Genomic DNA, 15,000 nt, shown 5'->3' with positions numbered 1-15,000 from the left:
GCTGTTGTCATGATAGTGGCCAGCGGCAGAACTCATAACTTTAGCCACATTAAAATCCTTCCTTTTCCTCGCTGCTGTAACTTCCTCTCCTTCATTTTCTCCCCAGCTAAATTATACAGTTTTGGCGAGTGTACCATTTTCTACCACGATATAATTATACTGCAATATCTTCCAGCCTCGTAAAATATCATGATATCAGTTGGTTCTTACATGTTATAATACTGTATTTTTATGCCATATTATTGTACCTTTTGAAATGTTATAAATAGCATTGCATTACTTTGTGTTGACGTAATCAAGCCTCAACTGGGGTATGTGTCAGGGCGTTTCTCAGTCCATAGTGAAAAATACACACACGTCCCTATTATTCAGTTGGCTGTCACTCTCCATACTGTACTTGCCTTCAGAGGTCATGGGTGTACCACTGCTCCTTACTGTTGGTCAACCCGAGGCTGCTTTAGGAAATCAACTGTAAAACACTTCCTCCCACCCCAAAAAAGTAGCTCTACGAAAGGGTTCCATGAATTACCAAATGAACACTGCGACTCCTGTTAAGTCTCGGTATGGTTGTCAAAATCCTTCTCCGTCCATTGTGTCAATATTGCCTCACACAAAATCGTAAATATAATTTTAGGAAATCAAGTATACTATACGTTCATGGTCATAAACTCATAATACAACGTCTGGCTGATCGAACTCTCATAGAATCGAACATTAAAGTAATTTCCTTAACGGGGGAATACAAGACTACTTCTGGCTGCCTCACCTCAGCTACGACACATATGGAGAAGCAAATGCTATCAAAATTGCAGGAACCTTTTGAGAATCTGAGGACTGGCTCAGGAACTCTTATATCTTCTTACGGTGAATATTCCTTGGAAATAAAGATACAATAAAGGCAAACTGGTTGACTTTGACGATAAAAAAAACAAATATACAGTATCTAACAAAAAATTACATCAAAATTACACTAACACTCTACCTTAACTAGACACGGGGAAGCGGGTGACGTGGAAGGGGAAGAGATGGTGGTGGGGGAAGGTAGAGGTGATGGGGAAGGGGTAGAGGTGATGGGGAAGGGGTAGAGGTGATAGGGGTGGAGATGACGGGGGGAGGAAGGGAGAGGACGAGGGTGCTGGGAGTGCCTCATAATTACACGGGTGACCACCATTATGTCACCACAGCTCACGGTTATGGCACCAACTCTCTGCCTCTTAACTCACTCACCCATCTTTGTTATCTCTCTCTCTCTCTCTCTCTCAGCCTAAGAGAAGAGAAGAGGGGAGAGGAGAGAGAAAGTGAGATAAAGATGGGATGAGAAGAGAGATTCAGTGAGTGAGTGAGTCCATCGGTCACTCACCTCAGCCACAGGATCTTCAACAAATCACAACGAATACTCCACTTCGTCCCCCTCACCATCGCCAGACGCCCGTTCGCCTGCCAGCCCCGCCTCTACACCTCCGACTGACAAACTGCCTTGGACGACGTACCTAAAAATAAACAATTAACTCATTTTGTTACGTGAATAAAAAATTGCACAAATAGGAAGGAAATTGGGAGAAATCATAAAAAAAATACAAAAAGATGGAAAATGAAAAATAAGAAAAATTGGGTAAAAATATAAAGATAAAATTCGATGACTTTTTTTTTTTAGGTTAAGGTGGGGAAAGGATGGAAGGCATGCTGGGGCTCAAAGCAAAGCCAGACATGAGGGATGGAGAAGTCACAACATATAGTCGTGGGGGGAAAGGTTGGAAAAGAAGTTTAATGAGTTAAACAGAGGGGGACGACACCCCTTGTTTTACATATTACAGAGTTTGTTGCCTAACTAAGCTAACCTAGGATTTAGGATGAGGTTGCACAATGGTTATTTTAGTAGACAATGACTAGATTGATTTTACAATTACAAGTTTATTAACATCTTATACTGTATTACGTTATGGACTCACTTGATTGTGACTTGTTAAATGTGAATTTATATCATCTAAGTTTTAATCTAAGGTGGATCACTGTGGCGGACATAGATGGGTCGCGGGTTGGGTTGTTGTAGTGCGGGCAGACTCCGGGGCCACCAGGCGTGGGGTCTCCCTCCGTTGATGTCTTCCCCGCGTAGGTGGTCTGGGCTGTGAGGGTCGTCCAGGAGCTTGTCCCAAACCTTCTTCCCTAGGCGATGGAACCTGACGTTGAGGGCCTCTGTTTTATTTCTTAGGTGGATGGTTTCCACTGTCTCCTGGTAGGGTGGCGCTTGGCCACTGGCTGATCTCAAACACTTGTTTTGGAAGCTCTGTAGTTGTTGTAGTCTAGTCTTCCCGAGTGTGACGAGTGGTATAGATGGGTACTCCAACACAGGCCTCACCAGCGCCTTGTACAGGTGAACTTGTATCTTCTCAGGCATCAGTTTAAAACGTTTTAATTTGGCTGCGGCGACTTTGGCTTTATTTAGTCTGTCCTTCACGTGGGGAATGATGCCCGTCCGAGAAATGATGAGGCCGAGCAACCTGCCTTGTTTAGAGTACTCAATCTCTTCGTCGTCGATCATCAATGGGGCCGGCTTGAATTTGGCTATGGGTATGACCTCAAATTTCGTTTTGTTTGTTTTTATTTTCCATTTATGTTCATACTCCGAGATCTCCTCTATTGCCCGAGCAGTGAGTCGCGCCATCCTTGCTGTGGACCTTCCTGGGCAGGTGACGATCTGTGTTACATCGTCGGCATACATGACGTACTCGCTGCCGACGATTGGGGGTGGCAGGTCAGTCGTGTAGAGTGTGTAAAGGGTTGGTGAGAGACAAGAGCCCTGAGGCACGCCGCTCGATAGTGAGAATTCTTCTCCAAAATGTTCTTGCATCTTGATTTTGGCTCTGCGGTCACATTAAAGTTAAGAGAAAATTGGTAGACGTAAGATTGAGTCCAACAAAATAGGATAAAGTTGAGGGAAAGTATCGTAAAATAAGGTCAAAACAGCGTCATAGGAATAGAATAAAAACACAACGGCAAGACATTAGGTGATGGGTGTCTAAGTAACAAATCTACAATAGTTACTGCTGTTACTATTACTACTACTACTAAAAATAATAATAATAATAATAATAATAATAATAACACTTTATAAGACCCCCTCACCCCTCCTCTCCCCTCTCCCTCCTCCCGTTCCCCGTTCCCCTCTCCTCCCCTCCCCAAAGCGCCCCATGTACCAAACCAAAATAAAGGAATTTATCCACAAAAATAAAAAACTAGACAATTATTATTATCATTATTACTATTATGATTATTAACATTATGATTAACATTATTATTATTATTATTATTTTTATTATTATTTTGTTACAGGGTGAAGCATCATACAGGTGAACAAGCCAATGGATTGAAACCGTAGAGCGTGAAAGGCACCTGATTGGCTAAAGCCTTATACAAGCATGGTGATTGATTGGCTGTGATCGAAGAGCAAGCGAACGAGCAAAGTGTCTGATTGGTTGGAACCTTGAAGCGAGCGAGGTGTCTGATTGGCCGGAACCGTATATGGTGAGCTCAGTAGCCCAATAGTGGGAGGCTGAAACTAAACCTCCGGATGATTGACTGAAAACTGTACCAAGTTAGGCAGCAGATGGTTGGTTAAAATAAATAGACCCACCCCTCTAGTTGGTTGAAGATGTTACTTTCTTATTAAGGAACTGCATCAAGAAACCCGTCTTGCTCGTGGCGTTATTATAATGGTTACTCTACACTAATGATCTAATTAACAAACTAAGGCCAGCCAGTCTATTTAAGTAAAGCCTTGTTAAGATGGAACACACTAATAGGATATAATTAAAAGTAAAAAAAAAAATAGTTACCCTTGACAGGCATTTAATTAGTATCCCCTAATGATCAACCCCGAGTCAATCTTCTTTATTTGAGAATTATTATACCGATTCCCACAATGATATCAGACTCCCAGACTTCTTCTTAATATACACTTCTTTCTTTCTTTCTTTCTTTCTTTCTTTCTTTCTTTCTTTCTTTCTTTAAAGGGTAACAGTTAACTACTATAGTCCGTTCACCTCTCCTCCTGAACCACGAGCCCTCAGATTCATACTCGTGAACCCGAAGCAGTAGATCGATACATTATTCTCTCCATAAATGCTTCGGATTCATGAGTCTGAATCTCCGGGTTCGTGGTTCAGGGAAGGGAGGGGGGGGGGGACGAACGGACTTTAGTAGTTAACTGTACATTCTTATAGTCAGCCATTAATCAACAGTGGTTTTTTTTTATATAATTACCTTTACGTCTCACTTGTACCCCATGAACCATGTACCTACTCCCTGGTCAAACAAGTCACACGACCCGATAAACACCTAAAAACGAAAGTGACTTGTACAGAATCAGACAAACACATTTCAACCACGTAAACTGCAAAACATTTTGTCATCATCTCACATAATTCCAAACACGCGGTATAGAAGTAGTAAACTATTCACCTGCATGGCAATTGGTTCTCTCACACACACACACGAACGTTCTACATACCTCCGAGTGTCAATTTGCATATAAGGTATAACAAGCTGGTAGGAAGACGTTCTTGGTTACGACAACCAACTAACTAACTATTCAGCGACATAACGTGGAAGGTACTGTGATCTGATTGTCTTTATTCGTGTATACTCGTATAATAGGAGATAACAACAATAGGAGATATCAACATCAACAACAGAAGCAACAGGAGATAACACTACAACAACAGAAACAACAGGAGATATCAACACCAACAGAACAACAGGAGATATCAACACCAACAGAAACAACAGGAGATATCAGCACCAACAGGAGATATCAGCACCAACAGAAACAACAGGAGATATCAACACCAACAGAAACAACAGGAGATAACGCTACAACAAGAGTAACAGAAGATATCAAGAGTGAAACAAGACGAACACAAACTAAACCAGATGAAACGTTAACGTGGACCAAACACTCAATTCATCGTCGCCCAAACAGATCAACAGGTAGAAACAGCGAACATGACACCCACCTCACCCTATCTGCACCCTTTTCCCACTCATCCTACCTACACCCTCTCTCACCCTACCTACACCCTCTCTCACCCTACCTACCCCTCTCTCACCCTACCTCCTACACCCTCCTCACCCTACCTACCCTCTCTCACCCTACACCCCTCTCTAACCTACCTACACCCTCTCTAACCCTACCACCCTCTCCACCCCTACCTACACCCTCTCTCACCCTACCTCCTACACCCCCCTCACCCTACCATCAACAACACTGCCCTCAGAATGAACACGAAGGTGAACACAACAACAAGATCCTGGACATGATACACCTCTCTCTCTCTCTCTCTCTCTCTCTCTCTCTCTCTCTCTCTCTCTCTCTCTCTCTAAGACACTACGCTTCTCGGTACACTATTCCCTAATGATCGTTTATATGCTGGACAATAATATCACCTTCACAAAAGCTCGGTTCACTTTTGTTTTATTCTTAAAACATTTAATAGCAAATTTTAACCTTCCAAATACTTAATAGTCCGTCAATCATCCAAGAACATGTAATCTGTGTGTAATTTTTTTTTCTCTTCTGGTCATAATAATTTTTTGCCTTTTAAGCAGTAGTTAGTAATTTGCCAGCACCGCGTCGCCACACTTATTGAGGGACGCTGAAGCAACATGACCACAGTTAATGACCAACTCCCCAAAAATAAAACGCCATTATTAGATTAGTCTCCAAAATTGTTTTCTCACTTACGACGCCTCCTAGCAAATTATGAGCCAATTTCCCCCCACAGTAAATTCTGTTGGTGGTGGTGTTGGTGGTGGTAGGGGGAGGAGGGGGGGAGGGGGATGTTTATCTGAAGTACGGTACCTGCCTTCTTCAGTAGCCTATACCTGGGGACAAGACACCTGGCCCACCTGTATCGACGCTTAAACACTTTACTGGCGTGTGACACATGAAAGACCACATGGGTAATATCTACTCCTGACTTCCTGCAACAAGAGAAGAAATAAAATTCTTTCTTGTTGGGAAATTCAGCAGCAAACTTTCGCAAAAACAGACAGACAGACAGACAGACAGACACAGACAGACAGACAGACAGACAGACAGACAGACACATACACTTCACTTTTACCTTAAGTCTCCAAGGAGGAAAAAAATGGTACTGCAGTTATAAAGTGTTGAAGTAATTAATGGTGAGAGGAGGAGGAGGAGAGACGGAGCAGGGAGAGAAGAGCGAAAAGAGGAGGAGATGGGGAGGAGAAGAGTGAAGAGGAGGAGAGAAGGAGAAGGAGGAAAGACGGTAGAAAGGAGAACACAGGGAAGAGGTGGTGGAGAGAAGGAAATGGGCAAAAGAGAGAGGGTAGAGGTGAAGGAAAAGGGAAAAGGAAGAGTGTGGAGGAAAGAGGGAAGTGGAGAGGGGGAATACGATGAGGAAGAGGAGGAGAAGCGAGGGGAAGAAGATGGTAGAAATGAAGAGGAAAGATGAGAGGGGAATGAGGAAAAAAGAGTGAAGGAGGAGGAGTAAGAGTAGGGCAATAAACGGGTTTCTGACGTGTATGGAAGAGAGAGAGAGAGAGAGAGAGAGAGAGAGAGAGAGGAACCAGATATGAAGAAAATAAGGAAAGAGGGAATAACAAAGAAAAAGATAATGAGGGGAAAGAGGTGGAAGAAGAATAAAGAATTCGAGGAGGAGGAAGAGAGAAAGAGAAGATTGAAGGATGAGAGGAGGAGGAGGAGGAAGGAAAAAAGAAAATTGATCTATGACAGAGAGACAAGCTTAAAAAAACTCGATAATAAAAATAAAAATACAGAGATGAAATAAAAAAAAGAGACATAAATAAGAGAACAGTAAAGAGGAGACGGATGAATAAGACAGAACAGAAGAAAACGAGAAGATAAAAAGTAGTAAGAGGAAAAAGGACAGGATTCCCCCCCTCTATCTCTACCCCCCACCCCCTTCTCTCTCCTCCCCTCCTTCTTATCTCTCCTTCCCTCCCCTTATCTCCCTCTCCTCCCTTTCCCCTCTCCGTCATCCCCTCCCTCTTATCTCTCCTCCCCCTTCTCTCTCCTCTCCTTCCATCCCAATCTCATCCCCTTCCCACTCCCCTCCCCACTCTCTTCCCCCTTCCCCCTTGAACACGATGCCCTTCCTGTGGGTAAGTTCCGTGCTGCTGGCTACTACACGGGCAGCCATTGGTGGATCAGATGTCACCTACCCGATCTATGTGGGTGGGTGAGGGGTTGTCGGGTGGGGGGGTGTCGGGTGGGGTGAGGGTGTTGGGTGGGGTGTTGGGTGGGGGTGAGGGTTTTGGGTGGGGGTGAGGGTGTTAGGTGGGGGAGTGAGGGTGTTAGGTGAGGTGTTGGGTGCAGAGTGTGAGGGTGTTGGTGAGGGTGTGGGTGGGGGTGAGGTGTTGGGTGGGGGTGAGGGTGTTGGGAGAGAGAGAGAGAGAGATAAGAATGTGTGTATATCAAGTGTGAGTAAGAGGAGAAGTGAAGGAGGACCATCTTGAACTAAACCTTGAATACTATGACTCCTCCTACTCAGGAACACACACACACACACACACACACACACACACACACACACACACACACACACACACACATACACAGTATCAATGACCTCTTAACAATATACAAGACCTTTAAATCTCTCTCCTCTCTCTCTCTCTCTCTAGTATGAGACATTATCAAAGCCACTTGTTCCGCGTTGAGAGTAGAATTAGAAAGAAGGGGAGAATATAAGGAGGAAAGAAGAGCAGGAAATAAAGAGAAAAATGAAAGGAAAGAGTGAAAAGAGAGGAGTGAGGGGGGGATTTCCAAGAATACACCAGATCTAAATACTAGGCATCATGAGGGTGGTCTGTGGGAGAGTCCTCACACACACACACACACACACACACACACAGGGTGAAGAAGACGATCATCTATCAAGTCTCAAGACACAAGAGAACATCGACTCACTTTTTTTTATTTTTTTTAAGAACGAGATATACTTGCTGGTACTCGGCCACACCAACCACACTACGACCATCACCACCAGTACCATCATCACCACCAGTACCATCATCACCACCAGTACCATCATCATCACCAAGACAAAAATCTCCCCCGAGGTTGAGGACAACATTCAAGGCGACCATCCCAACAACTTGATTCTATTTCCTTTTATAAGCACCAGAGGAGGAGGAGGAGGAATGCAGCACGCGATCTGACTGGGACGAGACCTCAACCTTCCTCTTACACACAACATTACATCTGGTTTGTGGCCATATACGCCGGGCACCGTCTAGGGGGTCAGCAACATTGGCCCAAAGTTCTCAAAAAAGATCAATATACTAAATTATCTTATCCTATATGACGATAAGACGGTGACAATAGTTCATTTCATTGTAGTTTTGGAGCACTTTTGACGCCATCTTGGTAGTATAGGGGAGATAGGGAAGAAAGATCAAGAGTACGAACTTTTGAGAGTCCAGACCTCGAGTCAAAGTACTCAAGAAGCTTTTATCTTCCTCCTCCTTGAGTACATAACCTGTGATGCCTCCAGTAATCGTCATATTCCGCGAAAGGCTCTCTGGTCAGTTTCCGGTTATCTTAATGGCTTAGTCCATCAAATTCCACTTTACCATCAAGTGGCCCCAGAGAGGAAGAGAAGCTCCTGATATTCCCAGACCCTAGAAGCCGGTGGTGTGTGTGTGTCAGGATACAGTGGATGATCAGGCGTCCCTAGCTAGTGTCTGTATCATGTCTCTGTACGTCCTCATGTCATCATCACAACCACTGATATTACTCACATCTCGGTCGACCAATCATTTCTCCATTACAACGCGCCAATAGTAAGGTCGAGACGCCGTAAACAATAGCTCCATAAATCCTGTTACATCCATCACAAGTCCACAGAGAGAGAGAGAGAGAGAGAGAGAGAGAGAGAGAGAGAGAGAGAGAGTGTGTGTGTGTGTGTGTGTGTGTGTGTGTGTGTGTGTGTGTGTGACCCCCGCAGAACCACCCCACACACCTCTCCGTCACCCCCTCAGACCCTCCCGTCACCTCACTACACTATCTAGGAATGGGATACACACAATTACCCTCGAATCTTCGGATGATCCCCAATTCGCACTAATGCATCTGACCCGATCGTAAGGCCATCGACACCCACCAATATCTCAGTGGTCATCAAACGTTGCGTAATGGTCAGTGGGGCCCCTAGAGGCGAAACCTGCGGCTTGTTGGGCTATGGGGGTAGGCCCTCAAGACCTGGCTGGGGTGGCTTGGAACTATCTGACCCCGAGCCAATTGGTATGCCAGGGTGACGGTGGAGAGCCGGGATGGAATCACGGGGAGCACATTGAGGTGGGTTGGTACGTGAGCTTTCCCCATCCACGGCGCCTGATGGAGGGAGGGGGTGATGTGAGGAATGGGGAGGAAATGGGAGGGAAGACAAAAAAGGAAAAGAAATAAACACGTATACAACAGGCCCATGAGTTTAGGGGGTAACCTTCCTAAATTCCCATATTTTTTTTCCATTCACTCAGGTATTGCCACGACCACCGGCGCCTCCAGTACCAACACACGTATGAATGAAGTAAACTGCAAAAGGTCTATTGATCCATACTAGGCAGCTCATGTTTACACCCAACCATTATCACTCATCATATATCTGTCCAACCTATATTTGTAACTTTCCAACGAGTTCGAGTTAATGATGGTGTTGGTAATTTCTTCCACAACTCAATTCCCTAACCAATGTTTATCTCATTCCTTCTCAAATCTATACAATTTGTTTCTGTTTTGGTAGTTCAAGTACATTAAAAATCACCCTTGTTTTACCCCATCTTCCATTTATACATTTCGATCACAACTCAATGCCGTCAAGCCATGAACGACCACAGTCCAGCCGACTCACCAAGAACATGCTAGACGCAGCTTGGGGACCCGAGTGGTTACCATACACAGTAATCCCTTCTGTTCACCTCACCTCCCCTGAACCCCTCTACCATCCAACACCCCACCCCCCCTGCCTTTGTGCCTCACCTCTCCATACCCTTGAACCGTTTACCCTGGTCATTCCGCCCCTCCCTCCAAGGTCCCATTCTTCTATATACTCCCCACAACCTCTACCCTGCCCTGCCTCACTCCTCACAACCTCTACCCTGCCCTACCTCATTCCTCACAACCTCTACCGTGCCCTACCTCACCCCTCACAACCTCTACCCTGCCTCAACCCTCACAACCTACCCTGCCGTCCTCACGACTTAGCTCCGCACAACACACACAGTTGGCGGCGTGGTCGAGCAGTTAGCGACAGGGAATGAGGGCGGTGACCCGGCTAATCACCGACGACAGGTGAGGTCACGTCGAACAGCTGACAGGGGCAAACTGACCAGGTGGGCTCAAGGTGGGGGTGAGAGGAAGGTCATGCCTCATTGGGGTCACCGTCAGGGGAGTAAAAGCTGAAAATTAGGTCCTTCAGGCAGAGAAATAAGGTCAAACTAATACAGCCACTGCTAGTAATAAGCTCCCATTAACAGGAGTAATTAGGTGAAGGTCAGTCAGAATTATGGCAAAGGGATCACCTGAAGAATCCACACCCCAGCTTATTCCATCTAAAAATTAACCACTCTTAACACTAACCAACCCAACACTAACCTAACCATTAACCCACCCTGAACACTAACCTAACCTACCCTAACCATTAACCCACTCAAAACTACCCAACCCTAACTTTATCACCCCTAAATAGTGCTAGAGTGGTTAATCTGTAGGTGAAATACGCTAGGGTGTAGAACCTTCAGGGAGGCCGTCAGAGATAACCTGAGGAACGTAACAAAGCCCTTCGGCAGCAGGAACAACAACAAAGTCAAGGTCAGTAGCAGATAACACCGAGGCAGTCACCACAACATGGCCACAGTTTATGCCTCGGATGTGGTGGATCGTGCGGCGGCAAAGACAGGGCAAATTTCTTACCCAACTCAAGGCAGTAACTGTAGAAGCCGCACCACCCATCCACCCACCCAACAACCGGACTCATTCACCTGGGAAAATAAAATCGGTGACAGATCCAAACCACAATGTTTTTAAGAATAACTTGTTGAGCCACACCAGTGAAAGTAAACCCGACACTGAGAGAGAGAGAGAGAGAGAGAGAGAGAGAGAGAGAGAGAGAGAGAGAGAGAGAGGTGGAAGGATCGCGGCTTAAAGTTAATGATGTGTGTGTGTGTGTGGCCGACAGTTGTCACCTGTAGTTAATCAACAGGTACCAGTGACAGGCAGATGATTTAGTTTTCTTGGAAGGTGTAATTATATAAATAGAAATGACTTGAAACTGTGACCCCCCGCCCCCACTCCGAGATGACAAGCCCCATTCTGCTCATCTCTCACATCCATCGTGCCCAGGTGTTGGAGAGTGTACCTGTCTGTGAATCATAATTAAGACACAAAATACAAAAGACTACCGGTGCCTCATCTCCTCTTCCCTCTCACGTTTGTTACGTTTTAGGAAAGTCTTCGAGGTAGTAGATAATGACGAAAATTACGATGTTATTTACTTAGACTTTAGCAAAGCATTTGACAGAGTACCACATCAGAGGCTTCTGAGAAAAATGAAGGCTCATGGTATCGAAGGGAAGTTTTAAATTGGATAAAATCATGGCTCACCGATAGAACGCAGAGGGTCAGCGTAGATGGTGTTAAATCTGAGTGGGGCCGTGTAACCAGTGGGGTTCCTCAGGGGTCAGTACTAGGCCCACTCTTGTTCATAATCTACATAAACGATCTAGATACTGGGATCAGCAGTGACATAAGCAAGTTTGCAGGAGGATCTAAATAAACTGCAGGGGTGGTCTGAAAAATGGCAAATGAAATTCAACACCAGCAAGTGCAGCGTACTTAATATTGGAAGAACAAATACTGATACTGTATACAGCCTTAACAACATCAACCTAGAGAAGTCGACTTGTGAAAGAGACCTTGGGGTACTTGTAAGCCCGGGCCTACGGCCTAGAAAACAGTGCGTTAATGTTCGAAATAAGGCAAACCGAGTATTGGGTTTTATATCTACTGTAGAAGTGTAAGTAACAAGAGTGCAGAGGTCTTATTGCAACTATATCTTGCGCTAGTCAGGCCGCACCTCGATTATGCGGTTCAGTTCTGGTGCCCCTATTATAGAATGGATATAAATTCACTAGAGTCGGTGCAGCGAAGAAAGACAAAAATGATTCCGGGACTTAGAAACCTTCCATATCAGGATAGGTTAAAGAAACTTAACTTGCATTCCCTAGAAAGACGAAGAGTGCGGGGAGATATGATAGAAGTATTTAAGTGGGTGAAAGGAATCAATAAAGGTGATATAGATAAAGTTCTTATAATATCCGAGCAGGATAGGACTCGGAGCAACGGATTCAAGTTGGATAAGTTTAGGTTTAGGAGGAAGATAGGAAGAAACTGGTTCACAAATAGGGTGGTGGACGAGTGGAACAAGCTTAGCAACTTTGTAGTAAGTGCGGGAACTCTGGGAAGTTTCAAAAGGAGGCTAGATAGATTCATGGATGATAGAGAGTGGTAGTAACTCTCGACAGGAGCTGCCATGCACAGGCCAACCGGCCTATTGCAGACTCCTTATTTTCTTATGTTCTACGGTACCAACTCTCTCTCTCTCTCTCTCTCTTTCTCTCTCTCTCTCTCTCTCCCCTATGTTAGGAACTCACCATAAACTTTCTCGAGTGGCCAAAATCAGATCACACTGCCGCTGGTGGAGTAGGACGGAGACCCACAGGAGGCTCCACATACAGGGATCCAGTGTCGGGCCCTAACGGCTGTTTCTCTCTGACTGACTGAATGGCTGTCTGATTGTCTTTGTCTCTGGGAGGCTGATTGTCCGCTTCTCACTGACTGACTGGCATACTGATTTATTTTTTGAGAAGGTCTGCTTTACCTGACTGGCTAATTTCCTGTCGAAGTGATTGAGTGGGTGGGTGGGTGGGTGGGTGAGTGAATGAGGGTGGGTCACCTGGTGGCGGATGGTGGCCACGTCTGTGGCGGGGGACACCGCGACACCGTGTAACCCGACCCGCTGGAGGCCCGCAGCTCGGGTACTGCACGACAAAACACACACAGCCGACGGATCATGATGCTCCCGGGGGCGTGGCTGCCTGGGTGGGGGGAGATGTGGCAAGGTGAAGGAGATGTGTCCCCCACCGTACTGCCCGGAGGCTCTTAACGTGTTACCCGACCCGTGCTGTGGTGGGGGCAGTTGGCAACCTGCTGGGGACGTGACTCAGGGACGCCGGACGACCTACACTACCACACGCAGAGCTCCGGGTGTGCGTGTATGGATGTTGAGTCATGTTTTAGGGCGTCTTTAAGGGCTTCAGGGCGTCCTTTACCTCACAAATGGTCACTCCGGACAACTGGGTATTCTTAAGGGACCCAGGACGCCCCTAGGAACTTAACACCTCAAGGTGTGACGCTACGGGAGGCTGGACGTTGAATCAGGAATGCAAGACGCCCCCCGGGACCCACGACCTCCAGTATCTGACGCAGGGACACGCCGGATACACGGTCACTTCCCTCCTCCGCCTCCCCCAGCAACCAGCCACGTGACCACACACCCCACTCCTTTGTACTGCTCAGCTCCCCCAGGATCATCCCATCTACCCCAGCTCTATCTCGTCTGATTCCCCGAGTACCCACTAATGATCCAACTAACTGTTGCTGTGTGTGAACTACAAGCCCCGAGAGTAGCAGTTTAACCCAAAGATGCTAGTCGTGTATCCGCTAAAACTAGCAATTATGTCGGCAGCAGCTATACTACCGCCCAGTAAGTTTACTTCACAAACTACTAACAATAACACATCGCTACTTTGACAATCTTCTCCTACAGTACCGAGTTCACTTGGGGGAAATCACAATATAAAACTTTACTACAGGACAACAAAGAAAACTTATAATATATCACCTCACTGGCTGGAACGATCCCACCAGGATAATCTCAGAAACAAACCCGAAAATTAACGTCGTATTCCACTGGGCTCTGAGACGTTACCACCACAACGTTACTAGATAAAGATCTGTAAGGCAATTCAAAGGAGATACAATTTCGTGAACAGATAAAATATGAATCATCTTACTACCATTACAAACAACAATAATAATAATTTAGGAGGATGACTGGCGTAACAGTAAACAGAGACTAGTTATTACAGCCACTGACTCGACAACAAAATATGTAAATTACAGATAAACGTCACACGAGGAGGAATAAAGCAGAAGAACCGCAACACTAAATGAAAATTCTTGTCAATTATTATGTAAGAACCAGAGAAATGGGTAACAAAATGTGTAACAAATTAGGTGTAGTGAGAGGAGGAGGGACGAAGAGCATGGTGATAGGTAAGGAGGAGGGACGAAGAGCATGATGATAGGTTAGGAGGAGGAGGAGGGACGAAGAGCATGGTGATAGGTAGGAGGAGGGACGAAGAGCATGGTGATAGGTTAGGAGGAGGAGGAGGGACGAAGAGCATGGTGATAGGTTAGGAGGAGGAGGAGGGACGAAGAGCATGGTGATAGGTTAGGAGGAGGAGGAGGGACGAAGAGCATGGTGATAGGTTAGGAGGAGGAGGAGGGACGAAGAGCATGGTGATAGGTAAGGAGGAGGAGGAGGAGGAGGGCATTGGTAAGTGAGGACGAGGAAGAGAGGGGGAGAGTGGTAAGGACAGACAGGGTGGAGGAGACCTACAGTAAGTCTTGCCTGTCACCTGGGTCACTGATAACACGAGATAACACAACCCTGGCCGTTAAGGAGGACACACACACACATCTCATGACTCATAAACTGGAAGCCACCCATGTATGAGCTCTCTCGTCAGCTCGACCTCGCAGTTGTAACATGCAGCACACAGACCTGCATGTCCAAAACAGCTTACTTGATCCACTGTTATTTTTTTAAAAGGACCAAATAACACCACGCAATTTCCTACACACAATTCCACAGTTTCTAGTTTCTCTGTGTC

This window comes from Homarus americanus, unplaced genomic scaffold (assembly GCF_018991925.1).
Source record: "Homarus americanus isolate GMGI-L3 unplaced genomic scaffold, GMGI_Hamer_2.0 scaffold16430, whole genome shotgun sequence".
In the NCBI taxonomy this organism is placed as follows: domain Eukaryota; kingdom Metazoa; phylum Arthropoda; class Malacostraca; order Decapoda; family Nephropidae; genus Homarus; species Homarus americanus.
The sequence above is the reverse complement of the archived record's forward strand: the minus strand, read 5'-3'. Positions refer to the sequence as shown.